The 19583-nt window shown below is 50.2% G+C and overlaps 1 protein-coding gene across 2 annotated transcripts in view; it reads left to right on the top strand.

Moving 5' to 3' along the window:
• Positions 1-19583, top strand: part of Tmtc2 (Transmembrane O-mannosyltransferase targeting cadherins 2) — a 343189-nt gene that overhangs the window by 58124 nt on the left and 265482 nt on the right. The window contains exon 1 of one of the 2 annotated variants that reach the window (XM_055065207.2): positions 12324-13495. The exons of the other annotated variant lie outside the window; for it this stretch is intronic. The gene's annotated coding sequence lies outside the window, so the exon portion shown is untranslated. Of the gene's footprint in view, positions 1-12323; positions 13496-19583 lie in introns of those variants that run through there. 2 annotated transcript variants of the gene reach the window in all.

Below are 19583 nucleotides of genomic sequence, written 5' to 3' on the forward strand. Positions count from 1 at the left end.
ATATATATATATATTTAAGTATTGTGCTATCACGCAAGAAAATATGTAGTGATTTCTCCTAATCGCGGGCGACAGAAGAGACATCCGCCCAGAGCCAGATATGCGCGAAGCTCAAGCTGGACAGAACGCACGATGTGCGAATCGGTTTTCCCCCTTTGGTATAAATTGCGCTTGCGCGCCGATTCGCTATACATCTCACATTCTCTTCAGAAGACAATTTGATCTGTTTAAACGACGACGACACTCTGTACGAAACGTTCACGTTATTCTACGGGTAGTGAATTTCTCGCTTTGACTGCCTATTCGGGGCGAGCGCCATCACTGGAAAAGCTGCCGCTGCCTTCGGCGTGACGTGGTATGAGGGATCACGTGGACACAGCGGCTACGTTGGCTGCTTCGGAAGTGCCGAAGCGAGCTAAAAACGAAAGTTTAAAGTCCCATCTGAGCTGCGGTTCTGTTTAAGTGGGAGGTTTTCCCGCTTCGGGTGTCTACGTGACAACCCTCGAAAGCTTTATAATAGGTAGTGACCGCCTTTGAAGGCGTGCAGCATGGTAGGATACTGCTCGGTGCTGCAGTGCCGCGGGCGTACGCATCGGAGCCCGCTGTCAGCCTTCAGAGGCACCCGCAGGGCAGAAAGCTGCGTGAAGCTTGGATCGCGAAACTTAGAACCGGCAAGCAGCCATCGGGCACAACTCGGGTGTGCAGCAAGCACTTCCGCGAGGAAGATTTCTGCTACGGCGTCGGGGCTCCATGTTCAGTCAGTAGCAGAAAGCGCGCACTGAAACGCTCGGCCGCGCGCGCTGCCCGGCTAATGTTATGAAACTTTTAGCTATGAACTTGATGATGATAGGTACTGGCAAATTCACTACAATGGAAAGGGAATGGTAAGAGGTAAATAACACCAGAGACCAGCGGAGCTAGGGGAAGTTAAGGTTTCAGAAAAATCCATGCCGTCTTCCTCTGTGGGGGGCTTCCTTTAAGACGGCGCGCCATTTGAGGCACCCGCCGCAACAGAAGCGATTTGTTGAGACGCCATATGCGTCGGTGTCGTGTGCCAGACGCTACACCGACGCGACGTGGCGGCAACCGTCGCACCTTAGCTCCGATGCTTGGTAGCCCACGACGCCTACATCACAAGTCGCCGTAGGCGTCGCAGTCCCTATTTATAATGATATTAATTCCTAACAGCTCTGAAAGCGTCCTCGCAACAACAATTGCTTGTGTGCTGTCAAATACTCGTACACTGCGGCCTATATAAAGCCCATGGCAAGGTGCAGGAACGCGCTCGCAGCGAACGCGAAACATTGTGCGGGGATATGCACGCAGACGCGCACTCGGTCGCTGCGAACTCGTGCGTTCGCCGCACTGAGGCTTCATTCTGTTATGCTCCTTTTGTTTATGCAGACAGCTCCCCTATAAGAGCGTATTTCACATAGTTTGCTCTCAGCGATTGCCTACTTTTCACGCAAGGGTTCGGGGGACTCCATCGCGACGACCGTGCGCTGTGGGTGTTCACTGTACGCGTTAGGTAAATATATCGCGTCTGCAAACCATTCTGTGCTTTCTGTTTGGTCAAGATTATTCTTTTTGACAGTAAAGAACTGTACTTTCGAGAGTACTTACAGAAATGCCCCGGAGGGCTCCCGCGTAGTGTTTTTATCGAGTGCCGACAGCCAAACCTATGAGGAGCGCGTCGCGTTATGCGAGGCGCTTCCGACAGATGGTGACCCTGTAAGTCCTCGCCGCCAATAGTGCACGCTACACAGAGATAATTGTTGAGATGGCTTCTATAATTTGGTCGCTGACATAGAGAAACGCCATTTAAATGAAGCTATAACTGATTTGAGAAACGACATACCAAGAAAACCTATACTGTAAAGCGCTGATTTAGTACACTCAGTTGTTTTTTTAGCATGAAACAACCGACATAGGCTGTAGACCGAGAACATGCAAGAATGCGAAAAGCGTTGTGAGGCTGGCGGCAGAAGGCGCTGAAAAAAAATTATAAAGTCGCGAAGGACCCTCATGCGAAAACACAGGTTGTTGGAACCAAACGAATAAACTGTCCAAGTAACCACGGTATTCTTTATTACACGCCTCCCAGCGCTTTTTATCTTACGAAACGCTTTATGGCGAATGGGTGTGTTTCTTCGCCTGAACCACGCATATAGCCTGCTTGAATGGGTCTCCTTGAGGCATTGCGTTTTGCTTGCGTGCCCATACACACACACACACCACAGAGGCAAATAAAGGCATACATACACAAGCACAGATGTATTGCACGTGCTAGTTTCAGAATCACAGCGGGTTTCTTTGTTTTTGTTTATTATATTGGTTCGCTTTCACGGCTCCCAGACACTTGCCGCCGTAATAAGTGGGAGCAAAGTCAAGCGTTTTCCGCTTCTGCGTGCTCGCGCAGTCGTCGGAGGGGACCGCATACAAGAAAGGCGTACGCACGCGCTCCGCTTGCTGCTGCGGTGTGGAGGCGGTCTCCGTGGGAAAATGAAGAGTGATGTTCATCGTCCGTCCTGATTACGAATCGCGGCCCCGCTACATTCCCAAGAAGAAGACGCTGCTCCAGCGTCCGCACGGTATAAAACGCTTTCCAACGAGCGCGCCAGTTTCCGCGACTCTCGCGTAAATCAAAAGGAAGCGGCGCCAAGCGGCAAACAGTTAAAAAATATATATATATATCTGAGCCGCAACGCAGCCTGCAGGCCCGCATGCTTCAGGTGTGCTGCGCAGCGGGAGACGCGGAAAAGCATATAGTGTAGCGTGCTCGCAAGTTAAAACGAAGGGTTTTCTTTTTTTTTTTTTTTTTAATGCGGGGCGCTAGAGAGTATAGCCCTAGGGGCAATGCGTTCAACTTTCGGTGCTCGTTTTGTATGGCGTCGGGTGGGCATGTGCGGGAACAATAAAACCATATCGAGGGGTCATTCTGGCGAAAAGAATTTATGCAGGTATAACGGCGCAGCCCGGCGCCTGCGTTGTGTCGTCGCGCATTTGCTTGCTAGCTTGCTTGCTTCGGCTCGCGTTGGTGGCTTGTTCGAGAACGTTCTCTTCTCTTGTTTACAGTTCCTACGTCCTTTCGTTTTCAGTGGAATGCGTTCCGAAACGTTCTGACGTGTGCTGTCGCCGCAGTGGCGCTTCGGAAAAAAGAAGTTCCCTTTTTGAAACGGAATAATTAACGAGGAGTGTTGCGAGGACTGCGAAAGAGAGGACGGCGATATTGCCGCGCACGTCGACAGCTTGTGCAAGCTCGCTTTATCGCCGCGGGGCCAATCTTGTCGTTCAGCGTGCCTGCCTCATTTCAAGACCATGTATATGGTATATGCACGCTTGTATGCGAAGTTGAAGGAAATGAGCAGTGGCTGTAAAGTGCGAAAGAAGGCTGGTACGAAGAGGAGCAAAGAAAGGGAGAGGGCAGGGATGTTGTCTACAAGTGCGTCTGCTTGGCTTCTCTACGACGGGGGACGGGAAAGGGGGAATAGAAAGATAAGAAAGTGAGAAAGAGAGAGAGAGACGGTGAACACGCGCACGCGCGCGGAGAGCCCCGTCGAGTCAAAGCGTTCGCACAGTCCAGTCGTCCTCAAGAATTAATGAAAAAGCGTTTCACATCCTCGTGGGCCGACCTACGATCTTCAAGTAGTGCCTGCACTAACAACGGCCGATTGTCCAGTCGTTGCAATGAAATAGACAGTGTTCTTCTCTGCAACTGAAATCGTCGAGAGGGGCACAATAAATGTTTGATATCCTCATCGCTGCCGCAGACGTCGCACGCATCACTGTCGGTCATCGCACATAGTCAAAATACTGTGCGCTTGACGCAGCACGGAATGCGCAATCGCGCGAACGTACGGGACCCCGCGTTGTATTGTGGCATATAACAGGTGCTAAAAGAAAGGGCACAACGAACACGAACCACGACGAACGTATGTCCGTGCAGGTTGAGTGCTGTTGAAACTGGGTGACGCTCTTTGTTATAGTGCTTGGCTCATGGTACACAACTGCTACGCCGTGCCAATCCCTGAACACTTGCCTCTTCTCTTAGCCCCGCCATTTCTCTGCTGACTCGTGTAGGGTAATCAACTGGACTGCCCTGTTGAACTCACTGCATTTTACTCCCCTGTCTATTCACGACCCGTGCTCGCATGTCAATATACGTTTCACTTACGGGCATTGCGAAATCTGATAAGTGTTAACATGCAATATAGGTGCGGCGCCTCGCGCGCGCTTCTCCCTGTCTATGCCGAAGTGCGCGCCGTCTTCCCAGTGTCAAAACATGCGAGTTTGGTGAAGCGGTCATGTTAAAGCGATACCTCCTTTGCGAGCCCTCTCGGAATTTTCTGACCAAGGCTGCTTATTTCCTGCCGAAAAGCTCACACTTTAAAAAGAAAAGAAAGTAAATTCAATGACGTGCCTCGCGGCGGTATCGAACCTCCATCTCCCAGCATCAGCTACCCGATGCTCTAACCAGTAGGCCACGCTCGCACGTAAGCTTCTGCGGTGCCAGCGCCAGCTGTAGCTTTTCGAAATAGTCACCACGTCTGCCACACTGCGTAGCACGCATGCGCGCGCGCCAGTTTCCTTTATAGTCCAAAGACGCAGAAATGAGACGGGCAAGTTTATAGGATTTGATTAATAGCTTCTCGAAAGCTTTACATCGCGTAGATTTCAACATGTGCGTTGCATCTGCATTATTTTGTTGTTGTTGGTACAGGTACGTAAAGAGATTTTGGCAACAGAGAACGGTGGTGGCTCCTATTTGTGACGCGAACAATATAAATTTATAAGGCAACTCTTTGTAGCTCTGTCCGCAATGTTGAAGCCAGCGCTGACGCGGCCAAAATTTTGTTCGAGTCCTATATGATCTCAAGGTTCAACGGGAACACAGCGTTTTCTTTTTTTCTTTTTTTCTTCTTTTCTTTTTGCGGTGACTTAGTGATCTTCCTACCAGTGCGGACATATAGCTACAGCTTTTCCTTTCGCAAATATACTTTCCTCTTATGTAGCTTGTTTTCCCCTTGTAAATAGGGTAGCTTAGCGCAAACTTTCGGACAGACACACAAACAGAAAACATATAATGACGACTGACGAGCGCTCGTCCTTGTCTGTTTTGTGTTTGCGGCTTTCCGAGACTTAGAGGTAATTTAGTGCAGTTATTAGTATGCAAGAAAAAGTAGATTAGCAGTACGTCGGTTTTCTCTTTTATTGTCTTCCATTGTTCATACCACCTGCGCCGACTCACACATGCTGTGGACGTATCCTCCGGTATACGGCTCATTTCGGATGCTTGCTCGATTGTCCGTCCAAAAGAAAGCGTAGAGGCACTTTGCGCCTTGCTCAAGCGCGCGTCTAAACTGAACAAGGAGTAAGTGGGCACTTCGGTGCAGAGTAAACACAGCGGGAGAACACGCGTGCGAGCACACACTGAGTTTCTTTCATGCGCTTTCCCGTCCGCCGCTCCAGCTGTATTAACACACGCGCTCGTTCACGAGGGGCCCTCTACTCACGCAACACAGGGCCGCCAATGGCTTGCTCTCTCGAAAGAACTGCGCGGTTGCTGGGCGCATCTCCCGTTCCTGCCCAGATGTCTATAGCCTCGGAGCAACGGGATAGCGCGCATCAAAGGCGCACACAAAAAAGAAGCTGAAGCAATTTAGCTAGAAAGCTCGGTGTCTGTCCAGTGACTCACGCTCGTCTGCACCCCGCCCCCCTCTCTTCTTTATGCTCTCCACCTCTGCTAAGCAACTAGAAGACTCTACTTGTCCTCCTCTCCTACAGCGGTACGCGCCCTATCGTCCACTTGTCTTTCGCTTTTAAAGTTCTTTTGGCTTTTTCACTTTTTCGTCTTCACGAAACTGGCGTAACGCGCAAATCTACTCCCCTAATTTCTGGACCAACACCGCCGTTCTCAGCTGTAGCCCCGCGGAATCCTCCGATGATCATCCGCCTGCAACCAAGCAGTCCCCTCCGTACCACCCATGGTATACGCACACACTACGTCGCTTTCTTCTCAAGTCCCTCGTCTCGATTCGGCAGCTCCTACACGTTCGTGCTACCGCGTTCCCAATTTCCGCGACAAAACACGCGAGTTCCGAACTGACAGCAGAGTATGCGAAGTGCGTCGTATATAGACCCCGGCACGCGGGCGAAAATCCACCCCGCCGTAGGCATGTCTCCTGCCCGTTCTCTTTCTATTCCAAATTGCGACCCTGCACCTCGATCCGCCTGCACCTCCCTCTGCCATCCACCGCATCCCCGTTCATTCCTTGTGCTCCCCTGGCGTAGCAGCAGCCTTCTCACCGATTTCTCCTTCGCAACCTTTCTTTTCCCTTATACGTGAGACCGGGTGACGTAGGCATTTCTACACGCCTTATACACGCGTGTAGCAAAGCCTGCTCTCCTTTGCACGTCTCCCGGATCAGCGCGTCTTGTTGATATGCACCCCACTTCCCGGGATGGGGATCCCACTCCCTACTGCTGCCTATAGCGCCTTTGTGCCGCTCCTCTTACATATCCCTACGCAGCGCTTCGCGAATGCACTAACAACGGGATATATAAGCGCGCGTGCCATGAACTCGTCCCGATTGGCAGCACGAGTGTGTCAGGCATTGCGGATGGGGAAACTGGGCCCACTGACAATCCCGCGCTGAGAAAAAGAAGCGATATATATATACCGAATAACGTGGCTGGGAGGCTGCGTCAGCGAACAAAATGCAACAACCTACGTACAACAGGAGATACAGTTGGGCTGTAGGCGAGGAGCATGCACACGTGCGCGGCTCTCATCGGCCCGGAAAAGCCGTCCGGCCGCGCCGAACCGCCGTCTCTCTGTCTGGAGCCAGCGCGTGCCCAATTGCCTTCCCTCTCCCGCGCCGACACCACCCGTCGTCCCGAAATTCCCCATCCACACGTGCGCTCGGCGTTGAATCATCCCTCTATTGCGGCTCTGCACTGCCTCTCCCTTCATCCCAAATTCCCGTTCGGGAGCCTCCTCTCCACAGTGCTGGACGCTGAGACTCGCAATGAGGCGGCCAGTTTTTGACTTCCACTCCCGTCAAGCTGAGCAGCAGGGGCTCCCTTTCCCGTTTTCCCGTTCCTCCCTACGCGTGGTCATCAGCTTCCACAACCACGGTTGTTCCCTTTCCACGTGATGGGAGTAAAACTGCGCATACCGAACACGAGGTTACGTGAAAACATTAAAAAGAAATGCTGCGAAGAAACGGAACAAAATGTGTGGCGGGTAAGCGCAGGAGGCAAGAAAGGTAAAAAGGCAAAAAGACGGAGCGCGTAGGGAACCCGTGAGGGTGCTCTTGTTACTAATAGGCGCACGTGCGTGGTAGACCACGCGCCGCACCCACGGCAAGAATGAAACGGGAGCCGTCGTGGGGCCTTGCGAGGGTCGCTGAGCGCGTCGTGTTCAGCGGACTGAACTTAGCCTCGCCGTCGCCTTTTAGTCTCTAATTACATTTGAGAAAATCTGCGTGCAGGATCATTCGGGCGCGCTGCCCCCCTGGAGAATGAAATTTAAATACATAATAATGCCCTCGCTTATTTGAAATGTTTCGGTTTATTTCTTTACATATAGCGATATACGCTTGCAAGAAGTTGCTCCCGCAGCAGATACTTGTGCGTGAAATCAAGATTAGTTACACTGTTGGTCCGTTTGTACTCAGGGAAATTAATGTACAGTACTGGCAGAGATTGTGTTTGCTTATATGTCTGTCACTTTATTACGCAATATAAGAGCTTGCACTTGCGTCGTATTACGAGAATGTGTATAATTTATCTGGACTTATTAATAATTGCCGTTCTTGCAAGATACAGCAAGAAGATCATTTGTCTACTTATGTTTTGTAGACTACATGGCGATCGATTGAACGAAAGAATAAACGGCAAGAACGAAAAGAAAAGGAAAAATAACGCTAGAGTTCTTTGTGTGCATTGTGTTAGTTATCTTCCCAAGACCATCAACGTTCTGTATTTCTTTCTCGTACATAATGTAATGAAAAGGCAAACATCTATAACGTGTAAGCTTGGTATTGTGTGTGTGTCTGGCTATTTTCACTGCTATTTTCATTGTTACGGAACCGCGTTATAGCTGTACGGCGCAAAATGAAAGACCCATTATACGGCGCAGCATGGCGTGCCTTCAGACCATCTGCGCAACCGCCTGACACTTGCACTCGGCATACATTCGCCTACGTTTTTGAGCAAGTAGGCATCCTTGCGACCGTCTCCTACGAACCAATGCATCCCACGTCCCCATTTTCCGTGTCACCTTTCAAACGAACAAAGAAAGAAAGCAACGTTTCGCACCGCTATACTTTGCTGAATTCGTTGAGTTCTTTCCTCTTTCTTTTTTTTTTTTTTTTTTTGAAGCGCCGCATTCCTTTTGCCCCCTTCAGCCTGTTGTGCCACTATCAGCCACATGTTCCGATACGTGTCCGTTGTACATCCCCGGCGCGTCGCATTGGCATCGAAGTGCAGTTCGTCGTGGTACTCGCAGAATTTCGTTTCCCCACCGCCATATATATATGTGTGTGTGTACGAATTCAGGCTTGTTTCCGGGTCTTGTTGTTCCTCTTCCGTTTCCTTCCTAGCCACACGGCGTCACATTCACGACGTCGAGGTGTCTATTCGTCCCTCTCGGCGTCCCAGCTCCACGCTCCAGCCAGTAGCGTATACCACGTCCTGTCGGGGCTTCGTGTATTGCCGTCACGTTCCCCAATTTCTACCTTAGGCCGGAAGAGGGGACGGGAGAGAAAAAAAGGGGGGCAAAGGAATGTGTAGGGAAAGTGAAGGGAAGGTATGCCGAAGGGAACACTAGATGGCGCTGCTATCATTGGATGCTATGCGGGTTTTCGTTGCCTTCTTTATTTACCCGAAAGTATTGCCCCGATTCCCGAGCGAGGAATGATGCGCTCCGATATTGTGGTAGCGCATGGTGGAATCCGATATCACTGATGCTCCGTGCTGCATATACACGCTCTCTCTCTCTCTCTCTCTCTCTCTTGGGTGTGCAGGCTGCACACATGAGCTTTCGTAAGAATAAACCGGCGTCCGAACAATTTTTGTTTGCCTCATCTCGCATATTGAAATTGATTCAAGTGGTTTTCTTCGGTTCTATTTTCTTTTTACTTAGAAAGCCTTTCTGGGCGTTAATCAAATTACTTAAGCGAGAATCTTAACGTTGAAGGTAGAATCATGAGAGGAAAACAGTTGACGCTCACATGTTAGTAAAATTCTTATTTGATTTGTCGATTTATTGATCGAGTTCGCTTACGCACTACCAACATGGCCTATGGTATAGTTGACTCGCTTTGTAAATAAACTTGCCTGGAAAGTAGGGTTTGTCCAGGTCAGCACACAGGGACGGGTTGTGCTTCAAACTCGGAGCTGTGTTTATACTACGCAAAACCCGTATCGGCTTCCTTTGTAATTTCGCACTACATTCAGGAGGATGGGAGCTCTGCCGTTGATATTTATGAACACTATTGCGCTCAGACTGGTCATGCTCCAGAAAGTCCTTCCCGCAGAGTTGTTTCTGTCCTGCTGTCTTTCTTTTTTTCTCGTTGGGCGTGGGTAGAATGGAACAACATTTACGATAAGCGTAGTAATTGTAGAACCTCCGTTGTCCGCTACGGTCGTAAAGCGTAAGCCAGCTTCCAAAGCCGCAGAAAAGCAAAGAGAAAGCCTTTTGAAACGACTTCGAGCGCCCAGGATTCATCATGTCCCATTTAAGAAGAGAGAGGTGGCAAAAGAAAGAAAAATATGCCCAGCGCGACGTAGAGAGGCTTGACCGGCGATGGCGCCCACGCTTTCTTTGTACACATGGGGGTCGTGTGCGAATCTTTGTCATAGCTTCGTTTTCTTTTCTTTTTTTCTTCTTCTTCTTTGCGCCTCCATATCCCCTGTGCAGCATCAGCGCGGGAGTCGGCTTGTGATCGCTGAAGGATTAAATCCGTTTACCCAACGCCTGCGCGACTCCAACGTCCGCCAACTTCTTTTTTTCTGAACTGCACCTCGCGTGTACATTCCTTTTTTTCCCCCGGCTCCCGTCGCCAATGCGCCGGCTTCGCGCAGCACATACACCCGCCGCGGTCTTCTAACTTCTTCAGACTACCAGCTCGTTTTCCTCCACTTTATTTCTCCGTTCACGCTCGCGGCGCGTCTTTCTTGTCCGCGTTTGTTGCGTTTCGGCTGCTGCCACCTCGGTTTCGCTTGTCGGCGGGCACCGAATTGCGTCTCCGCAGAAAAAAAGACCCGCGTTCCTATCTCTCTCCTTCGCTCTCGCTTCCTCTCCCTGTTCTCTCGGCCGTTCCTGCCTGCCCGACTGCCGTGCACTGTGTCTATAGCCCGTCACCATTTTCTTCTTAGCCGCTCCCCGGGCCGCCGGTAAGGCGTTTTCCTCGCCAAAGCTCGGCTTACAACGCGGCTCATCCCTACTCGTATTCTGTGAGGCGGAGAAAGAAAAAAAAAAGGAAGACCCCTTCCCGGTCTTCATCCCGTCCTCTACAACCGTGTTCACGACGTTGCATGTTTCGTTGTGCGTCCGCGTGTGTGTGTGTGTGTGTGTGTGTGTGTGTGTGTGTGTGTGTGTGTGTGTGTGTGTTTGCGCGTGTGTGTGTGTCTGTGTGTGTGCAAGAGAGACAGGGAGAGGGAGAGAAGGAGAGGGAAGGGAAGACCGGGGAGTTCGTAAGTGTTGAGAAAGATGTGTGTTTGTGATTGTGTGTGTGCGCGCATACGTCAGAGTGGTGGCTGCTTACCCCGAGCCGCGAGTCTCCTTGAGCTGAGATTAGGCGCAACACTTCGCTGAGCACGACCGAGCAGCCTCGAAACACGTCGCTACGTGGTGCAGCCGAGAAAAATGTTGAACGGGTGAAACTATCGAAAATAAAGAACGATGCATATCATAGCTTGTCAGAAGCAACAGTACAAGTTTCATACGCTTTCTTTTCTTTCTTTTCTTTGGGTCAAAGGGGGGGAGGAGGGAAGGGGGCTTTGTAGCTTAGTTCCTTCAACTTCCGTTTTGTTTATAGTATTTGATTCGCCGTCTCTTCGTTCACCGCACCCTTAAGCGTAGGCGACCACAAAAGCAGCGGCCTCTGAGTTTATGTATGAGCGACTTCAGCGCGGAAAACAAAGACTCACTGAGCAGCGACAGGGATGGCGGGCAGCAATGTCGGGCCACCACGCATAGCCTCGCGGCACACGTGAATGAAGCCGCGGGTTGATTGAGTGACCCGTCGCGGTCGACGCTGCATAAATGTTAGCTGTACCACGTAGCCAAAGAAGGAAACGGCGGAGAGAGATAAAGAGAGAGAGAGAGAGAGCACCAGAAGTCTCGACGAAAGAAGCCCGGGCCAAGATGGGGCCAGTCGTGCGCGAAATCCCAAAAGAGCCGCGCCCGGCGTCATCCGAGTACGTGCTCGCGGATTTAGCGGACGAGGCGCGCTCTCCGGAAGAGGTTTCTTTCTTTGTCTGAACGCCCTGCGCCGTAGATCGTGGCGGCGAGTTTTCAAACGGCTGCAAAGTACGTAGACACACACGGCGTATACGCCGTGTGCGATCAGCTACGCAGTTGCAGGTGACGTGTTCCCTTTCTGTATTTCCCTCGCGTCCATTTATTATTCTTTACTAGTCGGGAAATAGTCGCTAAATCTCAGTCACATGCAGAAGATGCCAGGAGAGAAAGAGATGTTGCCTTTAATGAAAAAGCTGACCCACTGCGATGACGCAGTATCTATGGCGTTGCGCTGCTTAGTAGCAGGTCGCGGGTTCGATCCCCGGCCCGCAATCCGATCGGTCAGAATACTTCCAGAGGCTTCCATTATGAGCTCCCTCATAACCTACTGCGCATTTTCTGGACGTTAAATCCAACAATTGTTCCTTCTTCCTAGAAAAAAAAAACGCTGTACATTTCTCTCTGGTTGACAAGCTGGCATGATGTTGGGTGAAAAGCATGGTGCACGCAATATAATCAAAAACGCACAGGCAGTCAGAGGGCACACAGACCCACGGGCACACGCACAGTAAAAGCTTTCGCGACATCTCTAAGTCCTCCATAGTTTTCAATATGCTAGAAACTCTTTTGCTGCGTGGGTATACAAGAGTCCCCACTTCAGCAGATTTGTCATGAGCGAACGTTTCGTCGAACCAGATGTCGGAAAAACATTTTTTTTAATGTGTTTTTCTTCCCTGTAACGTCCTCTACCGCACATGCAGTTCTTTATGTTGCTTTCAGCAATCACCGACTGAAAAAACTTTGATAGTCAAAGATTTCGCGTAACGTAGACGTAATCCAAAGCATCTCGGTTTCATTCGGACGCCGGCGTTCAAGGATGCCACCTCCACCGATCGATAGGAGGTTGGCCGGCGTGCCTGAACGTCGAACACGCGACCTTGTGCAGAGCCGCGTAGCGCCTTCGCCACCAAGCCATCGCTGCGGGTGGCACATGCAAAGCGAACGAAGGGTGCATGTGCATGATGTACACAATCGCATCCTTTCCTTAAACTCGCATTAGAGGGCGCAACCTGTGATCCCCACGGTTCAAAGCAACGCTGCCGCAGCAGCTGCACACAAAGAGAGAGAGGCACAACGGCTAATCTGCATGTCGCGTCGGAGTGCCGCCGCGTCTGCGCCCAGGCAAAAAAAAAAAACAAGCTTCCGCGTGCGAACGGCTCGTCGCCGTTCGCGTGCATACATCGCGCGCCGCCGCGAGTCTAGAGCCCCCCATCCGTCACGCCGGGACTCCTCTGCGAGCCTCGCACGGGCCCGAGGGTCAAACATTGTGTGAGGTCGAATCCGTTATCCCCGCTATTAGTGTTGGCTGGCTAGACTCGTTCGTCCTCTTCAGTCGAATACGCGCACCAGGATGTTGACCCTTTTTACCGCGGTCGCGGGTACGAATGCGGCTCTCCCAGCAGCCTCGCGAGCCAGCAGAGATGACCTCTCTTGCGCGAGCACATGTGTACGGCGCGCCGCGAGGGGACGGCGATGCAGCGAGGAAGCTGACACTCGACTCGAACAAGGACAAAACAATGGGCGAGGAAATGATGGAACAAGGGCGCGTCTGGCCGAGACAAACAGGCTTGGCGCTGCACAGAGCCGGAAGACTGCTGCGAGCGGCTGCCGGTTGGCCGCGCGCGCGGCAGCTGCGCGCAGAGACCACAGGGGCACTCGTATCCCACCACCTTTGGCTCCGTTGTCGCGTTTTCTTGCTTCTGTGGCAATAAAGTCGGCCACCGAAGAAGACAAACAGGCGACACGCTGCGCGTACGGACTATGGTGAAACACGACGCCCACTTGTGTATACTGCGTATACACCTGCTTCTAAGTGTGACCTCCTTGTCTGAAGACTCACGCCGAGCATCCGTGCGGTTGGCCTGTGTACCGAACGAATCGCGCGTGAGCTTAAAGACTTAGGGGTGAAGCTATACTTCCACGAGTCGACGTGGGAGGTTCGAATCCTGTCGACTGCGCCAAAATGTAAGATTCCGTTTATTCATTCATATTCTTTAAGTTGGATCCTTTTTACTTGGTCTTCACCTCTCCTTGCCTGACGTTAGCGTTTGTTTTTCCCCTTCTACGCGCGTTACGCGAGTGAATGTAACGCACCAAGTGAGTGAGGAAGAGTGCAGACTACGAAAAAGCGGAAGGCAACCCTGCAACCACTGGTCATGCAAATGAGGGATTCTAGTTTTGACATCAGCATGTTTGTCACATGGCACCTAAACGAGAGCAGACAAACAAAACTTACTTCCACTTGTACACGGACGTGGAAGGTTTGACCTCTTTCTCAACTAAAAATGGTGGGAGGGGGCAAGGCATTTTACATGCCACTTTGGCTTGAATCTTCGTTGAGTGCCCTCATTTTGCTTGCTTTTTTTTTTATCCGCACGTCGGAGTTGACGAGTAGTCAGCGCCCACTTACAGGCGCCAAGATGTCCTTGCATAAATTCAAAGATTAAAAAGGAACAACGAACTCTAAATAAATATAAGAACCAAGAACACGGAAGAAAACTAACATCGCTTTTCACGAATTATGCTTACTTTCAGAATTTGCGTTCTTCAGCCTCTGCAAGGAATAAGGAGAGGGTAAAAATGAAAAGAGAACGCCGAGGCTACCGCCTGGTATGCGGAAGGTTCCAGGTTCGAGTAGTTGGCTACTGCCGTGAATCGACCACAGCACCGACCACCAAGGCAACGGGAAAGAGAGGAAAGGATCAAAGTGAAAGAAGCATGCGAGGCAAAAAGAAAATAATGTGACTTACGACCATGGCAGGGACCTGTGATGTGCGAGGTGTGGCGTAATGCAAGTCGACAGAACGCAGGCTCACTAAAGCCCGTTTCGCAGCCTTGCTTAAGTTTGGTTTTCAGAAAAATAAACGCACCCTGCGTTCTTTCATCTTGCCGTGTATAGTTTCGCGCAGAACAATGGAAGCCTCTTAATGGAAAGCGTCTGCTTTCTGGTGGCGAAATTGCTCAGAAAGCGCCTAATGGGCGGCACTTTCGCGTAGCTAACTCAATGAAGCGTAGCTTCGCTAGGAACATCCAGTGTACATATCACAACGTTTATTCCTGGGAAAGAAAGGACTGTTTTTCTTGCAACGTTTTCCGTTACGAATACAGAATAAGCATATCATCTTAGAGAGAGCTGTTCATCCCTTTTGTCCTTTGTTGTTATTATTTTTTTTTCTTCCCTGGTTGCGAAATAGGCCAGCTCCAACTCCGAGGATGTCGAGACACGAATGCCGTGTCTATTTCGCCCAGGCAGGCTCCGGCCTCCCCTTGTGTCCGGCCCAAATCAACCGGCAGCACGCCACTGCCGCAGACGAGACTCTTCCAAATCCACCCCCCTCTCCCTTTTTTTATTTCCCGCAGAAAGATACAAGCGCACAAGCAAAGCCAACGGAAGCGAAGCGGCATAGCAACGTTACGTATATATAGCTCGGAGCGAAAAAAAAAAAGGATTCGCTGTAGTGGCCACCCTCCGGTTAAGCCCCTGTCCCCTTTCCTCCTATCCCCGCCGACACCCACTGCCGATGTCCGTCGGACGTCGTCATCGAAGCAACACTCGTGGGAGACCAATTTGTGCGGTGGGGCTCTTCTTCGGGACCGAAGCGCGTCGCGGCTTGTGTGTGTTAGTCCCTAACCCCTGATCTCTGGCATGTCGCCGGCCAGAATGTATTCGATGCTGCAGTCGTGTCCTGGCTCGGGGAAAACGAGCGGCTTCGCTTTTATCAACCTGTCCCGAAGCTATCCCCGGGAGAATCCCGGACAAGCCACGTTGAATCTTGCGTCACAGAAAATGCTGCCCTCTTCCCTGTCTTTTCTTCTTTCGTTTTTTATTTATTTATTTATTCTTGCGTTACTGCCTCGACCTGTCCCGTTATAGCACTGCACTCCTTTAGGTTTCTCTCTATGTAATTTTGGTGGTAACTTCTTTTGCGTAATATTCTCTCTCTCTATGTTCGTTGGTTTCTTCGTTTTGCGCTTTTCTTACAGGGAGTTTCGCGTATAGAGCAGTTCTGTCTCTTTTTCTTTCTATTCTCTCTCTCTCGCTCTCACTTACTCTCTTTCTGTCTCTGTCCACCGAATGTGCAAGTCGGTCTCGTTTGATCCAAGGGAACTAGATGGAGTGGCCCTTAAGTGGCTCTTCGCCTTAAGTAGATCACGTCTCTTTTTCTTCCTTTTTCGTTTCTTTTTTTATTGGCCTCATACTCGTATTTTTCTGGCTCCCAAGGTGCGCAGGGGCAAGGCTAACACAAGAAGATGTTCACAATTGCGTCATTCTTTAAATGTTTGTTTCATTCTTTTAGATATTTTGTGTCGTGCTCGGGCACAGAAAAACGAGAATTATTTATTTAGACAGCTCTATCAAAGCCTATACTGGTTATTGATATACCGGCTGCGGTACTAATTATCTTGCCGTATCAATTATATAATTGTACATGACCTCCAAATGGGTGGTAGTACGCATAGCTCTAACCATTGTGTTGATTGTTTCGATTTCTCAGACATCGTGAATACCGGCCGCATCATCACATCGGTGCAACGTGGTTGTGTTGATTTATTTTGGAGACTTGTGGCGTTTATGGCGTCCAATGCGGCATCCTTGTTGCTCCAGGCTCCATGTTCCCTGAACGCACCATGCTTATATCAATGCTGAAATGTTTCCGTAGATAAACTCCGAATGCCCAGCGCTGCTCTAAAGAAGGCGCGGATGCAGAATCTTCGTTCGACCATCACCAGATCCCTAAAATTTAATCTCTTGTCCTAATTGAATCGCAGGAGACAGCTGTGTTAGATCATAGCTATACATATGAACTACATCCCCCATCGACAAAGAAGTTCTAACGCTAAATGTGGTTGGAAGAAGAGCCACAATAAAACCTCTATAGTGGACATATAGCGAAGGGCGACTGGCCAAGGACAAGAAGCTCTTGTAAACACAAACCTCTGCGAATGAGGCCCCTGATATTCAAATCAATTAAGTTGTCTGTTCTGGCGTAACAGAACTGTGCAGGGGGTTGTGAGGAACTCCGGGTTGCCAGAGCTCCGGGCTAACTTTGACCACCTGGTGTTCATTAACGTGCCCGCGATGCCCGGCACACAAGTGTTTTTGCATTCCGCCCCCATCTGAACGCGGCTGCCTCGGCAGGCAGTCGAACCTGCGACTTCGTTCGCAGTAGCACAACGTCATAGGCACTGAGCCACCACGGCGGCGGGCGCTACAAGAGTACAAGAACAACAGGAGCGTGAACAGGTCATGGGAACATAGATTTTAAAAAATTGTATAAAACGAATATTCGCTTTATACAGTATAAGCTGCACTAAATGTTCTGAAAAGAACTTCGACGTCAAAACTCAATAGCACGTTACCCAAACGCAGCATTATACCATTTTGAATATTGCTAGGTGACGCACGTGTGCTAGGGAGTCACGAGATATCTGTGATTCATTATCGGTACGACGCCCCTCTAGAACTGCACAGTACTACACCGTACCAGAGGCCATACTCAGGACCCTCTGACATGAATCAGTGCGCGCGCAGTGGGCCTTGCCTCCATCGAGCAACACACGAAATACAGCCACACCATCACCTCATTCCTTGTCTTCTAGGACTACATTTGCCAATGTGTGTGTGGAAGGGGCGTCCCTTTACAGTGACGCTCTTACACATCGCAGGCAACATTGCGGAAGCTGCGCAAGTAGTGCGGTCACAGAGTCTCACTCCGCGCGTTTCGCGATGTAGTTCTTTATCTGCGACGCTTTCTACGGAATAATTTCTTCGCATATTACAACTACAACTTGTAGACTTAAGCTACGTCAAATCACGTGTTAGTTACGCACCTTTCTGCTCGCAGTATGCAACGCACTATGTTTCGGTAGCGAGTGCAAGCGGTGTGCTGTGGCCGCTGGTCGCTGAAACGTGTCACTCCGCTCGTTCAGTGGTAAACAGGTTCAGCTCTTCGACGCTGTCTATATAACAATAAAGTCACATTTCGCGACATAAAGGCATGATCGGTAATATAACATCGAATTACATGGCGCGTACCTGATATATTTTCTTCAAATGTGACGCACTACTTTTTTGATCGCGGATGCGAACAGTGAGAGAAGTCTCTCTAGCCTTCGTAGCGTTGCCTGCTATGTGTGAAGAGTGTGATCAGAATCAAAGCAAAGTAAACGCGTGCGTCCTTCACTTCTGGGAAAAGGTCGCCGTGTATGAGCAGACGACGGGAAAACAAGGGCACATTGAAAGGGACGTAGTGAGAGAAAACAAGCGCAGAACCCTTGTACCGAGAGTCCACGGCGACAGTCCGGCGAGAGAGGGGAGGAGAGCCTTTGTCTCGGCGGGTGTCGTCTGACAAGCCTCCTGCAGACAGCGGGCTAAGCCCACGCAGCGGTGGGCTTCCGACACCTTAGGGGTACAACTCCTCGGGAGCTGACGGTAAGCCTCCGCCAGGAAGTGGCATTAAGTTGGGGGTGGAGGGCTAGCTCTTCCTCCTCCTCCTCCTACGCGAGAGTTCCGGTCTCTATAGCTGGAAGAACCGCGCGCGCCACTCCTCAACGAAACCGCTATTTCTGACTTCCTTTCTCTCCTTCCTTTTTTTTCCTTTCTTCCCTCTTTGTTTTAGTCTTTGTTTCTGCTCTTGTCGCTCGAGCGTTGCTTTTGTTTCGATTCACGGAACGGCGCTGACACTGTGTAACCATATTTAGTTTGCGGATATTACAGCCACGGGATAACTATAGTATGAAGAGGAGCTCGCGTGTCCTTTAGCCGCCATATCCACATCGAGACGTAGCTCTAGACATTGCTAAGGAGTGTCGGGTTTAATGTCATTGACCACCTGAGGTTCTTTAACGTGCACCCGAAACGCCGTGCACGAACGTCTTTTCGCATTCCGCCCCGATATCGGAATGCCGCGGCCTGGAACCGGACCTGCGATGTCGCGCTCAGCAGAGCAACGTGTCATGGATGCTGAGCTACCGCCGCGTGTCCTTGAGGCTGCGTTCAGCCTATAGTTTAAGGTTTACTGATATGCGGCGTGTTCTTCAAACGTAATTTTCTGCATTCCTTTATTTTATTTTCCTCCGCAAAGCGTAAGTCAGGCAGCGCAAACTCTACAGGCAACACGATGCATCTGACATCGCAAGCGCTGTGTTCCCGCGCCTTTTTCTCGGTGGTAATGTCCAACATATTCTGGTGGAGCGTATCGCGTCATAAAGTGACGCCACTATGATGATAATAATGACGATGACAGAATGGATGCTCCGAGAAACGGGAAACGCAGTCGAAGACTGGAGGTCGTATGACGAGGCAGAAAAGAAATTCAGGCATGCCCACGGAGCCAGTCGTCGTGCGTGACAAGGGTCATCGGAATTCGCTAGGCCATCGTCCTGCATCGGGAATTCGTATAATATTGTCGTTGATGATGATGATTTCCCGCTCGGCCAACTTTGCGCAGCTTGTTATCTCGTTCCCTTAATTAAGCCGCCCGAGAACAAGATGACCGCGGTGTTCGTAATATTTGCAGGTCTCCATAGGTCATTTGCGTAATGAGAACTGCCAGGAAAGGCGGTAATGCACTCCCCGTAAAGCACATCGGCCGGCATGTTTAGGTACGCTGAGCGCGTTTTCTTGAGTTCCTTTTTTTCTTTCAATATTTTTTTTTCTTAGTGGGCATGTTTTTTCCAGCGTTGTCCCTAATTAGGTAAATCTGAGCTCTAACCAAAACACTGACCAGTGCACTTTCCCCGCGCAGAAGCCTCGCATCCAATTAGCACTGCTGTCGGCCATCTGTAGGCACTTAGCTATAATAAGTCCGTGATTGAAATGTTGTTTTATTATTGGTCGACTTGGAAACTCGCTACCGAATAACGCAGGAAAACTCTATCGGGCTGTGATGCGCTGGAGATTAATGTAAATGCTTAAACTCGCGATATATATGCGCAAATATCTCGAAGTATTTCCGGAAAGAAACGAAAGACAAAAAAAGAAAGGCGCCATTGCTAAAGCCGATACGTACGTATGTTATTAGATGTTACACCTTTGTATACGCAGTACGTG

The sequence above is a fragment of the Dermacentor andersoni genome, chromosome 3 (genome assembly GCF_023375885.2).
Source record: "Dermacentor andersoni chromosome 3, qqDerAnde1_hic_scaffold, whole genome shotgun sequence".
Lineage (NCBI taxonomy): Eukaryota > Metazoa > Arthropoda > Arachnida > Ixodida > Ixodidae > Dermacentor > Dermacentor andersoni.